Below are 14,433 nucleotides of genomic sequence, written 5' to 3' on the forward strand. Positions count from 1 at the left end.
AATATGACATTTTATAACTGCACTACTAAGTCAAGATTTAGTATCTTATACTTTTCTGCAACTGAGCAGGAGGAAAAAAAGTCTAATGCCTGGCACTAAATTTTGCTTTCCAGTTCCAAATAACAGTTTTAAATCTCAGAGCTTAAACAGCAAGGGATCCAAAAAGAAATTTATATACATAATTAACTACATAACTGATTACACTTGCCTGAATATAGACTTGATTAGTTTAGTGTTTCTTGAGTACAAGTTTCCAAGCAATAGTACATTTGGTGAATTGAAACAGGAATAAATAATGATAAGAAATTTACTGATGGCTAAATAAAAATAAGATTTTGCAAACATCTTCATATAATTCAAAACTATATTCACAGAAGTAATTCTTTTCTGTATTTCATGGAAAACACTCCAAGTAATAATGCTGTCAGAATTATTTCTCATGAACAAATGCTGAAAGTTAGTAGCTCTTCACCAAAACTTGAAGCTGGGGAAGCCTTGTGCAGGATCTCATCCAGATCATTATCATGTTAAGGATGAAGAAACTGATACCTAGAGAGGATTATTGATGAGTTCAAGATTAGATTTTTTTTTTGCCCACTCTTATAATTCATCCCTCAATCCTTCATGCTTTTCTTTAAGAGCTTTTCTAATCAATTACTAGTGTAAAGAAGAGGAGAAATGAGCTCTACATACAAAAATAATTTCAGAATCATAAATAAAACTATTTCCTTACATCATTAAAGAGCATTTACTACAACATCCATTCCACATACAAGTTTTTCTCTCTGCCTGGCAGGTAGTAGGGTCTCAATATTATTTGAATGAGCAAATTCTTCCAGGCTAAAGACAAAAGCAAAGAAAACCACCCCTCTTGCCCCCACATGTGGGTTCCTTGTAGAGGACTCTTTCTTTCCACCCTACCTGGCCAGCAGGTCTCACAGGGCTCAATCTGAATGTCACTCCCTGAGAAAGCCTCTGCCTCCTCCAAACGCTAATCACAAAACTGGGGTAATTGTGGTCGTACTTATTTTTCACAGCCTTGATCAGAACTTCATCTTTAATTATGTATGTAAATACATATTTCACGTGTCTCTTTCCCACGAAATCAGAAGTTTCTTATCAAGGATTGTATCCATCTTCACCTCTGCGCCACTACTCCTTGGCACTCACATTGCCCCATAATGACGTCCCAATAAACATTTGCCAAATACATGAATGAAAGAATGAATGAATGAACAAATGAACAAGCAAATGACTGTGTGGCAAAATCACTTTTGGCTAGACAGACCTACGAAGAATAGATAATTTGTCTTTTTCCTTAAGTTGTTTAAAATGAGATAGGAAAGGAAGAAACCAATCATGACAGACATCTGAAACTCAGAGTTCTGCGTCAGAAGGGAATACAGATAAAATTGTAGCAAGGAAATAAAATGGTGCCAAAGAAACACATTCAGGAAAAAAAAATGGCTATGGTATGGGAGACCTGCCACTTCCCACAATAAATGGGAGCAGTTTACCTTCCAAGCAAGTCCCAACAGTGCTGGCGTGGCAACAGCATCTTGCACATGAACACATCTTGCACATTCATTCACTGAATGAATGGAAGTCTTACATGTTCTCTTCTTCATCCTTCTGTGTTGGCAACTGTTATGTAAAGATTGAGGAGAGAGCAAGGACAGTCTTACCACAATCTTAAAATGAGATTCAAGAGTCTTAAGGCCAATTGTTCTTGAAAATCCTCCATAGCTGCTCAGTTGACTCATCACCAACCAACCAACCAAAACATACTCAAGTGCATGGTCATACCTATCATGATAAATGAGGCAAGAAATTAGAACTAACTTTACAAAATGAAGTCAAAAGCTTCAAAAGTGGGGCACCTGGGTGGCAAGTCGGTTGAGCACCCAGCTCTTGGTTTCCGCTCAGATCGTGATTTCAAGATTGTGAGATAGGGCCCCAAGTCAGGCTCTACACTCAGCATGGAGTCTGCTTGGGACTCTCTTTCCCTCTCCCTCTGCTGGCCCCTCACCCCATTCTCTTTCCCTCTTTCTCTCTCTCAAATAAATAAGTAAATCTTTTTAAAAATCTTCAAAAGCAAAAAGGAGATCTAAACCAAAAATTAAAGGCTGTGACATTAAACAAAGAAAACAAAAACAAGCTGTACTTTCATAAATTACAAAAATAAACAAAAGGAAACAGCATACAATGGTTTATGTACACTGTTTAACACACATCTTGAAATTGGAAGAATCAAGTTCCAAAGCGGAAACACATACTAAATGACGCTTTTAGCATCAAAGCCCAAAGCAGGCTCATTATATCAAGGTTTCTAGACACGAGGATCAAAGAGAGAATTCCCAAAGAAGGAAGGTTTAGGGAACTCCTTATATAACAAAATGAGTATATCAGAGGAGACATGAAGTAAAAAAGATGAAGATGGTAGTAATAACCAACTGAGGAATGTGATATAATGGAGAAAGTTTGGTTGGCAATGCTTAAAGTACTTGGAATGGTGAAATTAAGAGAGAAGAAGGAAAACGAAACAGCTGGCAAGGAAGCAAAACAAAGCAAAATGTGGATGAGTGGCCACTATAGCTATATTCAGATTTGTATGATACCTCTAAGGCCTCTGGCTTATATTTTATGAAAGCCCCTTGAATAAAGATCTTGATTCAGAAAAATCACGTTCATTTATGGTTGAAAGTTTTTGCGTGTTCTTTCAAATGCTTTGTAAGCCATCATGCATTTACTGACACACTCTGAATAGCCAAAAAGATAATTTTCTGAAAAAGTAATTTACCTTGTCTTAAGATTCAAATTGAGAAGCCCCCACTCCTAATACTTTGATTCAGAAAAAAAATGGTATTGCAAGATAACCCAATAGTTTCATTAGGAGAAATTGTTTTACACTTTTAAATGCTAAGACTGGAATAATAGTGGTTAAGACCAATTCTCAAACTATCTGTAATAAAGGTTTTTCTAATCTGTTGCAGATTGATACTTTCATAAAATACAAAAAAAACCCTAGAAAAATGAAATTAATAACAGACTAATTATGAGAGAAACATAAGACAAATCTAAATTAAAGGACATTCTATAAATATCTGACCAGTTCTCCTCAAAACTGTCATCAAAAAGGCCATCAAAAACAAGCAAAGTCTGGGGGTGCCTGGGTGGCTCAGTTGGTTAGGCATTTGCCTTTGGCTCAGGTCATGATCCCAGGATCCTCGGATAAAGCGCTGTGTCCAGCTCCCTGCTCAATGGGGTATCTGCTTCTCCCTCTCCTTGACGCTTATGCTTTCTCTTACTATCTCGGTCTCTCTCTCCATAAAATGAAATAAAATAAAATAAAATAAAATCTTAAAAAAACCAAGCAGAGTCTGAAAAACTGTCACAGACAAGAAGAGCCTAAGGAGACATGACAACTAAATGTAATGTGGCATCCTAGATAGGATTCTGGAACAGAAAAAGGACCAATGAAACAGAAAAAAGTAAAACTAAGAAAATCTCGATGAAGTATGGATTCATTAATAATCATGTATCAATATTGGTTTATGAATTATAACAAATGTACCATACTAATGTCAGGTATTAATAATAGGTGTAGGGTATATGTACTAGTTCATAATTTTTCTGTAAATCTAAAACTATTAAGTAAAATTTAAAAGATATATTTAAATTAAAAAAAACAAAGATATGCAAAGTATAAGCTCCCAAAATGTTAAATTATTACTTTGAACCGACATAAAATTACTCTGTCAAATCTTGAAGTGATATGAAAAATTTCTAAATTCTTACTCTCAATTTCTGTGCTTATCTCATACACTGGTAATCAACAGTTCATGGACTGTCACTAACCTATCGACCACACTTTGAGTAGCACTGTTGTAGACTAGTGCTTCCCAAATACTATGGTGGAGTTTCCACTGGGTAGACAGCTAATAAGAAAAGCTAGGATAGTGAGTTAATTTTTCATTAAGCTAATTGAGGTAGACACCATGCCATACCCTGAGATTGTCTCCTTTCCACATATTTAAGGTTATACTGTTTCCACATATTTGTACATGTGTGTGCATGTGCATGAAACAATGGAGAAGGTAGGTGGTAGTTGTTTTTGCTTGGATTTTTTGCCTACAGATTACTTTTTCCTAGAGATTACTGAAGAGTGGCCTAAACCATAAACATGTTTATAATTTTTCATGAAAAAAGCATGCACTTAAAAAGAGTTCCAAGATTGAGAAATTCAGGTGTTGTGATTCCAATACAATTTGTTTCATCTTTGAACTGTGCCTTCCTCAGTGTGTTGGCTGTCGCTTTCTTTTCTTAAGATTTTATTTATTTATTAATGAAAGACACACACAAAGAGAGGCAGAGTCATAGGCAGAGGGAGGAGCAGGCTCCAGGCAGGGAGCCTGATGTGGGGACTTGATCCTGAGACCTCCGGATCACGCCCTGAGCCAGGGGCAGGTGCTCAACCGCTGAGACACCCAGTGACACCCATTTGCTGGCTGTCACTTTAATCCAGTTTTTCTCATGGTCTCAAGACGGCTGCCATAGTTCCAGTCATCCCATGAAGTCAAGTTTTCCAAAAAAGTAAAAGGCTGCCAGTGGTGATTTTTCTTTTTTTAATTTTATTTATTTATGATAGGCACACAGTGAGTGAGAGACAGGCAGAGACACAGGCAGAGGGAGAAGCAGGCTCCATGCACCGGGTGCCCGACGTGGGACTGGATCCTGTGTCTCCAGGATCGCGCCCTGGGCCAAATGCAGGCACTAAACCACTGCGCCACCAAGGGATCCCTGCCAGTGGTGATTTACCATGAAACTAAAGAAGCTTAACCCTTAGAACTCTTCACATTCACAGGCTCTTTCCAAGGCCCTAGAAAAGTACCCTTGCAATGTATGTATTCACTTGATCATATACTGTTGTAAACTGTAAAAAAGCAAAACAATTTTATGCCTTTTTTCTTTTTTACTTATTTATTTATGATAGTCATCACAGGGAGAGAGAGAGAGAGGCAGAGACACAGGCAGAGGGAGAAGCAGGCTCCATGCCCTGGGAGCCCTACGTGGGATTCGATCCTGGGTCTCCAGGATCGCGCCCTGGGCCAAAGGCAGGCGCTAAACCGCTGTGCCACCCAGGTATCCCTATGCCTTTTTTCTTAAAGAGGGCCCCCAAATTGGATAAGCTTCAAGCCTCACAACCTGGATCCTACCTTAAACAGCATTTTTTCTTCTTGTATCTCTCTCTTTTTGAGAGTAAAAAAAATCTTTCCCAGAATTTCTGCATTAATATCTTATTGGCTGAAACTAAGCCAAGTCTCACTCCTAGAGAAATCACTGGCAAGGGTTGGAGTTACATAATTGGCTTATGCTAAACAAGATGCACCTCTTGCTGCAGAGGAGGAATCCAGTTTAACTTGAAGCCACTGGCTACTAGATACCTGAACAAAATTGGGACGCCAAAAACAAGGAGGAGGAGTGTGGGTAACCTTTGTGGTTTCTTCAGAGACCTCCCAATCAGACATCTTTTATATGCAACTTCTTTCCCTGAGAAACCATATCTTAAATCCTTGCTCCTTTTATAGCCCCTGGAAATATGGGGAATCTCTCCAGAAATCTCTGTAAGGCCCTCACCACCCCTCCAGGATATTTTGTTGGACAGTGTGTGAGATAGGTATCCACACCTTTCTCTCTTTTCACAACAAGGCCTCGGGAACCATGCAGCCAGTCTTGGCCCCACTAAACTTTTATTCACGGCTACCCAGCCCCACTCTCATCCTTTATTTCTGGAACAGACCTTGTCTTCCTCTGGGTTTAGAGGCATCCACCCACTAGCTCCATTCCTTGGGGGCAGTTGGGGAATGCACATCATAACTCTCTCAGTCTGTCTATACTCTGTGTGGGTGAAGGGTCTGTTCTATACTCCACTTTTCCAATGTAAATTAGTCAAACGAAATAAAATTTAAAAATCAGTCACATGTATGTCATGTGCTCAGTAGTTACATGTGACTAGTGGCTACCATAATGGAAATCATAGACATAGAACATTTTCATCATTATAGAAGATTCTATTGGTTCCTGAACATCTACTTTAAAGTTTCTACATGGTGGGATGCCAGGGTGGCTCAGCTGGTTGAGCTCTGACTCTTGATTTCAGCTCAGGTGGTGGTCTGGGGGTTGTGGGATTGAGCACCGTGTTGGGCTCCACACTCAGCATGGAGTCTGCTAAGGATTCTCTCACTCCCTCTCCTCCTCCCTCACTTGAGTGCATGCTCTCTCTCTAAATAAAGGAATAAAAAAGAAGAGAGAGAAGACTCAAATTAACAAAATCATGAATAAGAAAAGAGAGATCACTACCAACACCAAGGAAATACAAACGATTTTAAAAACATATTATGAACAGCTATATGCCAATAAATTAGGCAATCTAGAAGAAATGGACGCATTCCTGGAAAGCCACAAACTACCAAAACTGGAACAGGAAGAAATAGAAAACCTTAACAGGCCAATAAACCAGGGAGGAAATTGAAGTAGTCATCAAAAACCTCCCAAGACACAAAAGTCCAGGGCCAGATGGCTTCCCAGGGGAATTCTATCAAACGTTTAAAGAAGAAATCATACCTATTCTACTAAAGCTGTTTGGAAAGATAGAAAGAGATGGAGTACTTCCAAATTCGTTCTATGAGGCCAGCATCACCTTAATTCCAAAACCAGACAAAGACCCCACCAAAAAGGAGAATTACAGACCAATATCCCTGATGAACATGGATGCAAAAATTCTCAACAAGATACTGGCCAATAGGATCCAACAGCACATTAAGAAAATTATTCACCATGACCAAGTAGGATTTATCCCCGGGACACAAGGCTGGTTCAACACTCGTAAAACAATCAATGTGATTCATCATATCAGCAAGAGAAAAACCAAGAACCATATGATCCTCTCATTAGATGCAGAGAAAGCATTTGACAAAATACAGCATCCATTCCTGATCAAAACTCTTCGGAGTGTAGGGATAGAGGGAACTTTCCTCAACATCTTAAAAGCCATCTACGAAAAGCCCACAGCGAATATCATTCTCAATGGGGAAGCACTGGGAGCCTTTCCCCTAAGATCAGGAACAAGACAGGGATGTCCACTCTCACCACTGCTATTCAACATAGTACTGGAAGTCCTCGCCTCAGCAATCAGACAACAAAAAGACATTAAAGGCATTCAAATTGGCAAAGAAGAAGTCAAACTCTCCCTCTTCACAGATGACATGATACTCTACATAGAAAACCCAAAAGCCTCCACCCCAAGATTGCTAGAACTCATACAGCAATTTGGTAGCGTGGCAGGATACAAAATCAATGCCCAAAAATCAGTGACATTTCTATACACTGAGACTGAAGAAAGAGAAATTAAGGAGTCAATCCCATTTACAATTGGACCCAAAAGCATAAGATACCTAGGAATAAACCTAACCAAAGAGGTAAAGGATCTATACCCTAAAAACTATAGAACACTTCTGAAAGAAATTGAGGAAGACACAAAGAGATGGAAAAATATTCCATGCTCATGGATTGGCAGAATCAATATTGTGAAAATGTCAATGTTACCCAGGGCAATTTACACGTTTAATGCAATTCCTATCAAAATACCATGGACTTTCTTCAGAGAGTTAGAACAAATTATTGTAAGATTTGTGTGGAATCAGAAAAGACCCCGAGGGATCCCTGGGTGGCGCAGAGATTTGGCGCCTGCCTTTGGCTCAGGGCGTGATCCTGGAGACCTGGGATCGAATCCCACATCAGGCTCCCGGTGCATGGAGCCTGCTTCTCCCTCTGCCTATGTCTCTGCCTCTCTCTCTCTCTCTCTCTCTGTGTGTGTGTGTGTGTGTGTGTGTGTGTGTGTGTGTGTGTGACCATCATAAATAATAAATTTAAAAAATTAAAAAAAAAAAAAAAGAAAAGACCCCGAATAGCCAGGGGAATTTTTAAAAAGAAAACCATATCTGGGGGCATCACAATGCCAGATTTCAGGTTGTACTACAAAGCTGTGGTCATCAAGACAGTGTGGTACTGGCACAAAAACAGACACATAGATCAATGGAACAGAATAGAGAACCCAGAAGTGGACCCTGAACTTTATGGTCAACTAATATTCGATAAAGGAGGAAAGACTATCCATTGGAAGAAAGAGAGTCTCTTCAATAAATGGTGCTGGGAAAACTGGACATCCACATGCAGAAGAATGAAACTGGACCACTCTCTTTCACCATACACAAAGATAAACTCAAAATGGATGAAAGATCTAAATGTGAGACAAGATTGCATCAAAATCCTAGAGGACAACACAGGCAACGCCCTTTTTGAACTCAGCCACAGTAACTTCTTGCAAGATACATCCACGAAGGCAAAAGAAACAAAAGCAAAAATGAACTATTGGGACTTCATCAAGATAAGAAGCTTTTGCACAGCAAAGGATACAGTCAACAAAACTAAAAGACAACCTACAGAATGGGAGAAGATATTTGCAAATGACGTATCAGATAAAGGGCTAGTTTCCAAGATCTATAAAGAACTTCTTAAACTCAACACCAAAGAAACAAACAATCCAATCATGAAATGGGCAAAAGACATGAAGAGAAATCTCACAGAGGAAGACATGGACATGGCCAACATGCACATGAGAAAATGCTCTGCATCACTTGCCATCAGGGAAATACAAATCAAAACCACAATGAGATACCACCTCACACCAGTGAGAATGGGGAAGATTAACAAGGCAGGAAACCACGAATGTTGGAGAGGATGCGGAGCAAGGGGAACCCTCTTACACTGTTGGTGGGAATGTGAACTGGTGCAGCCACTCTGGAAAACTGTGTGGAGGTTCCTCAAAGAGTTAAAAATAGACCTGCCCTACGACCCAGCAATTGCACTGTTGGGGATTTACCCCAAAGATTCAGATGCAATGAAACGCCGGGACACCTGCACCCCGATGTCTATAGCAGCAATGTCCACAATAGCCAAACTGTGGAAGGACCCTCGGTGTCCATCGAAAGATGAATGGATTAAGAAGATGTGGTCTATGTATACAATGGAATATTACTCAGCCGTTAGAAATGACAAATACCCACCATTTGCTTCAACGTGGATGGAACTGGAGGGTATTATGCTGAGTGAAGTAAGTCAATCGGGGAAGGACAAACAGTGTATGTTCTCATTCATTTGGGGAATATAAATAATAGTGAAAGAGAATATAAGGGAAGGGAGAAGAAATGTGTAGGAAATATCAGAGAGGGAGATAGAACATAAAGACTCCTAACTCTGGGAAACGAACTAGGGGTGGTGGAAGGGGAGGAGGGCGGGGGGTGGGGGTGAATGGGTGACGGGCACTGAGGGGGGCACCTGACGGGATGAGCACTGGGTGTTATTCTGTATGTTGGTAAATTGAACACCAATAAAAAATAAATGTATTATAAAAATAAATAAATAAATAAATAAATAAATAAATACAAACTTAAGAAAAAATAAAATTATTAAGTTTCTACATGGTAGTCTCAGAACTTTTGGTATCTGAAACTTATCATACCTTAAGGACTTAGGCAAACCTAATAAACTGTTGCACATACACTTAAAATGTGAGATGTATTAATTAATTAAATATGATTTTCCCCATGAATCTCATTTCATTCGTAATAATCATTATGTTCTTAAAGTTGTAAATACGTTACAAGGACTACTCTGATCAGTTTGTTTCAGAAATCACATACATGCACACAGACCCTATTTTTCCCTTTCTCTGGAGAACCCTGACTAATACAAGCTCCTTTGGGGACTATGGGAAGTCCTGTGGTACAGTATTTGTTCAGGTCTAGAAGTGACAGGAGGAACCAGAATTCCCGGGAACAAGGGTGGTTAGCTTGGATGCAGGATAGCAGCAAGGGGAGTGACCCAACTTTCAGTGAGAGGCTAGTCAGACCCAAGAAGCAGAATCAAGTAGGCCACAGTAAAGTTTGGTGGCTTTGGTTGTGGCTGAGGTAAAATAAGTAACTAAGGGTTTGGATGTGTCATTCAAGGAAATATCAGGAGGAGCAAAATATGTCTGAAACTGACTTGAACTAACTTTAGGCATTAAGTCAATTACCCAAATTTTTAAAAAATCATTACTCTAGATGTATTACGTTTGACTTTAGTTTGAAATTATGTGAATTAATATTTTGATTTCTAGGGGCACAGTGGTTGAGCATCTGCCTTCAGCTCAGGTTGTGATCCCAGGGTCCTGGGATCAAGTCCCACATCAGGCTCCTGGCAGGGAGCTTGCTTCTCCCTCTGCCTATGTCTCTGTCTCTCTCTGTGTGTCTCTCATGAATAAATAAAATCTTAAAAAATTTTTGATTTCTATAAATCTTAACACTAACCCATGTAGGTTTAAAAATACTGCATGCTACTGCATGTTACTTGGATAAAACTAATTTCTTTCTTTCTTTCTTTCTTTCTTTCTTTCTTTCTTTCTTTCTTTCTTTCTTTCTTTTCTTTCTTTCTTTCTTTTAAATTTAAGTTCAATTAATTAATATATAATATATTATTAGTTTCAGAGATAGAGTGTGATCCATCAGTTGTGTACAACACCCAGCACTCATTACATCAAGTGCCCTCATAATGCTCATCAACCAGTAACCCCATCCCCCCACTCACCTCGGCTCCAGCAACCCTCAGTTTATTTCCTATAGTTAAGAGTCTCTTAAGGTTTGTCTCCCTCTCTGATTTCATCTTGTTTTACTTTTCCCTTCCTTCCCCTATGATCCTCTGTTTTGTTTCTTAAATACCACGTATGAGTGAAATCATAATTGTCTTTCCTGATTGACTTATTTTGCTTAGCATTATACCCTCTAGGCCCATCCACATTGTTGCAAATAGTAAGATTTCATTTTCTCTGATAACTGAGTAGTATTCCATTGTATATATACACCACATCTTCTTTATCCATTCATCTGTTGATGGGACATCTGGGCTCTTTCCATAGTGTGGCTATTGCAGACACTGCTGCTATAAACAATAGGGTGCAGGTGCCCCTTCAGATCACTACATTTGCATCCTTTGGGTAAATATCTGGTAGTGCAATTGCTGGATCATAGGGTAGCTTTATTTTTATCTTTTTGAGGAAACTCCATACTGTTTTTTTTTTTTTCCATACTGTTTTTAAGAGTAGCTGTGCCAGCTTCCATTCCCATGGGCAGTGTAAGAATTATCCAGATTCTTAATGTTGAGAATAAAATATCAACATTTTTAGAGAACTGAATTATGTACAATTGGCTCAATTTCTGAAACCTTAGGTTTTCACTAACTCTTGAAATAAACTTTTATTGACAATTTTTCACACACTCTGGAAATCAATCAATGATGTATTATTTGGCATATTTTAACTTATATTTAAAAGCTGCAGCAGGGAATCAATCACTTTCAAATTCTATTGTGACCAAAGAATGAATGAGGAATCCATTTACCCTCTCTTCTAATCCAGTGCATTCAAACTTCATTTTTTGAGTGTGAAATGCTGCAGTGTTAGCATCTGATGGAGTTAAAAATAGTTTTCTAGGGATGCTTGGGTGGCTTAGTGGTTGAACATCTGCCTTTGGTTCAGAGTGTGATCCTTGGTCCTGAGATGGAGTCCTATATCAGACTCCCTGCAGGCAGGCTGCTTCTCTCTCTGCCTGTGTCTCTGCCTCTCCCTGTGTGTCTCTCATGAATAAATAAATAAAATATTTTAAAATAAAAGAAAAGGAAAAGGAATGGAAAGCCCTACAATTTTTTAAAAAAATAAAAATGAAAATAGTTTTCTATTTCTGCAGAGCAGACCACCCCAAAAACTAGTGCCTTGAAACAATAATAATCAGCTGGGGCTGGCCCCAGGACATCTTGGTTCTCCTCCACATGGCCAGCTTAAAGGTTCTCAGCATGATGGCTGGATTCTAAGAAGGAGCACTTCAAAGGGCACAAGTGGAAGCTGCAAGGCTTTGTGAGGCCTAGGACCGCATTCCTCCGTACAAAGCAAGTCCTAGGCCACCCCAGATTTAGTGTGTAGACAGAATTCCCAAGATGCTTCCCATGATCTCTGCCCCCTGGGATTGTTCCCATGGTGATGTTACTTGGAAAAGGGATTAGTTACATGGCAAAGGGATTTGCAGATATAACTAAGATTACTAATCAATTGACTTGAAGATAGAGCTATTATCTAGGTGGGCCTGACTTAATTATATAAACCCTTTCAAAGCAGGAATTTTTCTCTTGCTGGCAGCAGAAGGGCAAATTAGAGAGATCAGAAGTGGAAGAGCAATTCAATTAAGGGGAGGTTCTCCATTGCTGAGATGATGGAGATGCATGGCCGAGATCTGAGGGTGCCGTCTAGGAGCTAAGAGTGGTCCCTGGACAGTAAGTTGGTAAGACAGGTGGATGTCAGTCCCACAACCAGAAGGAAATAAATTCTGCCAATAACTTAATGGGATCTTAGAAATGAATCTTTCCCTGTTAAACCTCTACACGAGGATACAGTTGGCCAGTGCCTTGATTTCAGCCGTGCTAGACTCAGAGCAGAGGCCCCAGCTAAAATACACTGAACTATTGACACAAAGGAAACTGTGAGATAATAAACGTGTGTTGCTTTAAGCTGTGGTGTGTGGTAATTTGTTACACAGCAAGAGAAAACTAAGACATAGGGGACAGAGGATAGAATAGACTTCGCCTCCTGATGAGAGCAGTAGCAAAGGTTACTGCAAATGGCTGTGGAATGCGGATGTTGGTGTTTGAAAATATGGGGTCCACGTCAATCCAAATAATAGCTAGAATTATCTGAAATAAAACCCAACACCTACTGCTATTCTCAGCCATCTATAGTTGTGAGTTTGGGTCTTTTAATTGTGTAGATATAAGTAGTAAGAAAAGAAACCGATGTGACCGACAGCTCAAGTTATTCATTATCATACTGGCTTGACAAAAAAAATTGCGTACAACATGATCCCTCTTACAAACTTAAATGATCACCATAAATTTTGAATATTATTTTTTATTAGTGAGCAATGCTTAAAAATTTTTCACTTGAAAGTTTTAGTCCATAGCATGCCAAGTGTTGATACGGGGTTCAAAGAGGCCTAAAATATAAGAAAGACTGCCTTGAACATGTCTGTAAAATAATCACAGAGGAAAGGTCTCATGCGGCATTATGAATATCAACTCACTGCTGAGGGTCCTTAAAGTCAGATGCTTTTCCATACTAGTAGCTAAGATATCTCACAAGGGCTTGATACTCATTCACAGAGAGGTTACGGATACATTAAAGGCAATTAGAGACACAAATCATCAACATTATGTTTCTTCTCTCAGAGATCTCAAAGGGTATTCATGTTTCAAAATCTAATAATATACCCTGCCACCAAATGCACAAGGTCAATAGGCAATTCATAGAAATTGCAATAAAAAATTGAAAGATCTATTTATCCCTATAATATACGGACCGTGGCCTTGGGGATGGGGATTATGATAAGAATAATGATTGGCGTGCATTGAGTGTTTATGGAGTTCTAAGCACCGTGGTAAGCACTTAATGTCATTCTAACCTTATTACAGGTGTACTTTATTTTATTATGCTGTGCTTTTTCACACTTCACAGATACTGCATTCTGTAAGGTTTCTGGCAACCCCGCATCGAGCAAGTTACCAGAATCATTTTTCCAACTACATTTACTCACTTTGCGTCTCTGTGTCACACTTTGTAACTCTCATAATGTTTCAACCTTTTTCATTATTATATTTATTATGGTGATCTGTGATCAGTGATTACGACTCACTGAAAGCTCAGATAATGGTTAGTGGTTGTTAGCAATAAAATATCTTTAAATTAAGGTATGTACATTGTCTTTCTTGACATACTATTGCACACTTAATAGACTAAAGTATAATGTAAACATAATTTTTACATGCTCTGGGAAATCAAAGCATTTATTTGAGTCTCTTTATTGCAACATTTACTTCATTGTGGTGGTCTGGAACAGAACCTACAATATTTCCAAGGAATGCTTGTACTACTGTCTTCGTTTTAATCCATTCTGGTTGTTTTAACAGAGATAGCATAGATTGGGTATCTTATAAACAACAGAAACTTCATTCTTCCAATTGTGGAGACTAGAAGTCTGAGGTGGGGGTGTCAGCATGGTCAAGTTCTGCTGACAGCTCCTTTGTGGATTACAGACTGCTAACTTCTAGTTGTAGCCTCACGTGGTAGAGAGCAGAGAGAGAAAGCAAAGCTCTCCCCTGACCCTTACAAGGGCACTAATCCCATTGATCAGGGCTCTACCCTCATGACCCTATCTACTCCTAACAAGCTCCTAAAGGCTTCACTTCCTAATACCATCATACTACGGGGTACGGTTTCAACATAAGAATTTGGTG

At 39.2% G+C, this 14,433-nt stretch overlaps 1 pseudogene; it reads left to right on the top strand.

Annotated features, from left to right (window-relative positions):
• The window catches only part of LOC121492536, a 50,108-nt pseudogene that overhangs the window by 34,888 nt on the left and 787 nt on the right, over positions 1 to 14,433 (top strand).

Source organism: Vulpes lagopus, chromosome 6, assembly GCF_018345385.1.
Source record: "Vulpes lagopus strain Blue_001 chromosome 6, ASM1834538v1, whole genome shotgun sequence".
NCBI classification, from domain to species: domain Eukaryota; kingdom Metazoa; phylum Chordata; class Mammalia; order Carnivora; family Canidae; genus Vulpes; species Vulpes lagopus.